The sequence below is a fragment of the Agelaius tricolor genome, unplaced genomic scaffold (assembly GCF_023055355.1).
Source record: "Agelaius tricolor isolate 1412-34295 unplaced genomic scaffold, bAgeTri1.0.p SCAF_43, whole genome shotgun sequence".
Taxonomy (NCBI): domain Eukaryota; kingdom Metazoa; phylum Chordata; class Aves; order Passeriformes; family Icteridae; genus Agelaius; species Agelaius tricolor.
Window position 1 is genome coordinate 37,853 of NW_027269303.1, and position 2,344 is coordinate 40,196.

Here is a 2,344-nt window from a genome sequence, read left to right on the forward strand (position 1 = left end):
CACTCTGCCCCGGCCCCCCTCACAGTTCCCCCCAGAGCAGTCCAACCCTGCTCGTGCACAGCCGGGTCCCCTGTCCCCTCGGGCCCCCAGCCCCCGGCGCCGCAGCCGCCCCCAGAGGATGTTCCACGAGATCGACCCCAGAGCCTGACACGGGGACGGGGGGCCGGGGCCCTGGGGGTGGCACAGGGGGACAGGGACCCCCCGGCAGCGTCCCCGTGTCCCCCAGGGCCAGAGCCTGGGCCAGGGCTCCATCACCCTGGTACCAACGTGGCCTTGAGAGCGCTGAAAAAATCCCCAGTAAGGGATCAGCAAAAACCAGATCGAATATTAAGCAACAGCAGCACAAAGTTCCTTGGCAAGAGTCACTCTGCTCCTGACTGGACACTTCAGGCACACCAAGGAAACAAAGCAACAACAAAACTCAACAAAATCCAGGCAACCAAACCAGAAATGAACCAAGAACTGTCCCTGTGTGTGTGTGTGACACACGGAGAGTGAGGGCAAGGATAAAAGGAATACAGCCCAAAAGGTTAGCAGAGCTCAAACTTAACAGGACTGAACTTATACCTCAACCTTAACTGCTACCTTCAACTTGACAATTTAGCAAAAGAACAGCACTTAACACTATTTAACCTAACTTACAACCTATGACTTAATGATTTAACAGTGGAATAACACGTAACAATATTTTACTTAGCCAATAACTTTTATTAAACATAACAGCTTAGAAAAGGAAAAACTCTTAGCAGCATTTAACTTAGCTTAGACCTCATGACTTAACCTCACTTACAGGTCTGACTGACTCAGCTGTCCAAGGCACTCAAACCCCTCAGAGAGCAGCATTTCTGCCACATTTCCCCAGCACAGGCACTCCTGTGTGCACACAGACACAAAGAGTCAGTGCAAGGCACCTGGGAGAAATTCCCCTGAGGGCAGGAAATGCTCCCTGTGGATCCTTTGGCATCTCCCCAGTGGGTGAAGGGTTGAGCCTGGAGGAGTGGGGGGATCGGTCCAGGCTCCGTCGTTGTTGGGGATCCCCGAGTGCAGCAAACGGGAGAGTTCCCGGCTGGGAGAGGCCCCACTCAGAGGGAGTCGCTGGCCCAGGAGAGCTCCAAGGGCTCCTTTTGGAGCGCTGTTTGTAGGGCCCCAAGAGAGGGGCTTCAGTGCCAGCAATGGTTCATCCTGGCCACACTTGGCACCAACAGCTTTCTTTGGCAGGGTGAGAACAGGGATGTTGTGCCACTGAGGGAACAAAACCAGTTCCCAGGGCTGCTCCTCCAGAAAGCAGGAGCTGGTTGGGCAGCAGCAGTGCCTGGAGCAGACAGTGTTTGTGATGAGCTGCAGAGGAGCTGAGCCCAGGGGCTGTTGGCCAAGGCCGAGCCCCAAGGAGCATTTCTCAGCTGGCAGGGCGGGCTGAGAAGGGGAGGGGGGAATGCATCAGCACAGGGCCCATGGAACCAAGGGACCATTGTGACACTGTGGGGCCCTGTGAGACCAAGGGACCATTGTGACACTGTGGGGCCTCATGGAATCAAAGAGACCATTGTGACACTTTGGGGTGTCATGGAACCAAGGGGCCATTGTGACACTGCGAGACCCCATGGTCTCACAATGGTGCCAAGGGTCCACTGTGACATTGCAAGGCATCATGGAAACATGGGGAGTCCATTAAGACACTACATAGCCTCATGGCACCAAGGAGACCATTGTGACACTGAGGGAACTCATGGAATCATGGAGACCATTGTGGTGCTATGTCGGCAAATGGAATAGGCAAAGCATTGTGACAGTGTGAGCCTTCATGGAACCAGTGAGACCATTGTGACCCTGGGGGTCCCCACAGAACCAAGAGGACCATTGTGATACTGTGGGGCCTCGTGAAACCAAGAGGCCTTTGTGACACTGCAGGGCTGTGTGGAACCAAAGCTCCAGGGTGACACAGAGGGGCCTCCTGTCATCAGTGGTCCATTGTGACACTGTGGAGCCAAAGGAGACCATTGTGACACTGCAAACCCCCAGGGTCCAAAGGTCCATTTTGACCTTGCAGGGCTCATGGAACAGAGGAGTCCCATGACATTGTGGGGCCTATGGACCACGGAGACCATTGTGACACTGCAGAGCCTTCTGGAACCAAGGGTCCATTGTGACACTGCTGGACCCCATGGAATCAAAGCACCACTGGGACAGTACGGGGCCCCATGGAACCAAGGGGACCATGGTGATACTGCAGGACCTCATAAAAGCAAGGGAACACGGAACAGGTCTGGCTGGTCTGGCCTCCCATTGACTGCCTGACTGGTCCAAATGACCCTGGAATGTTGAGGGTCTCTTCTCATCTGCTATT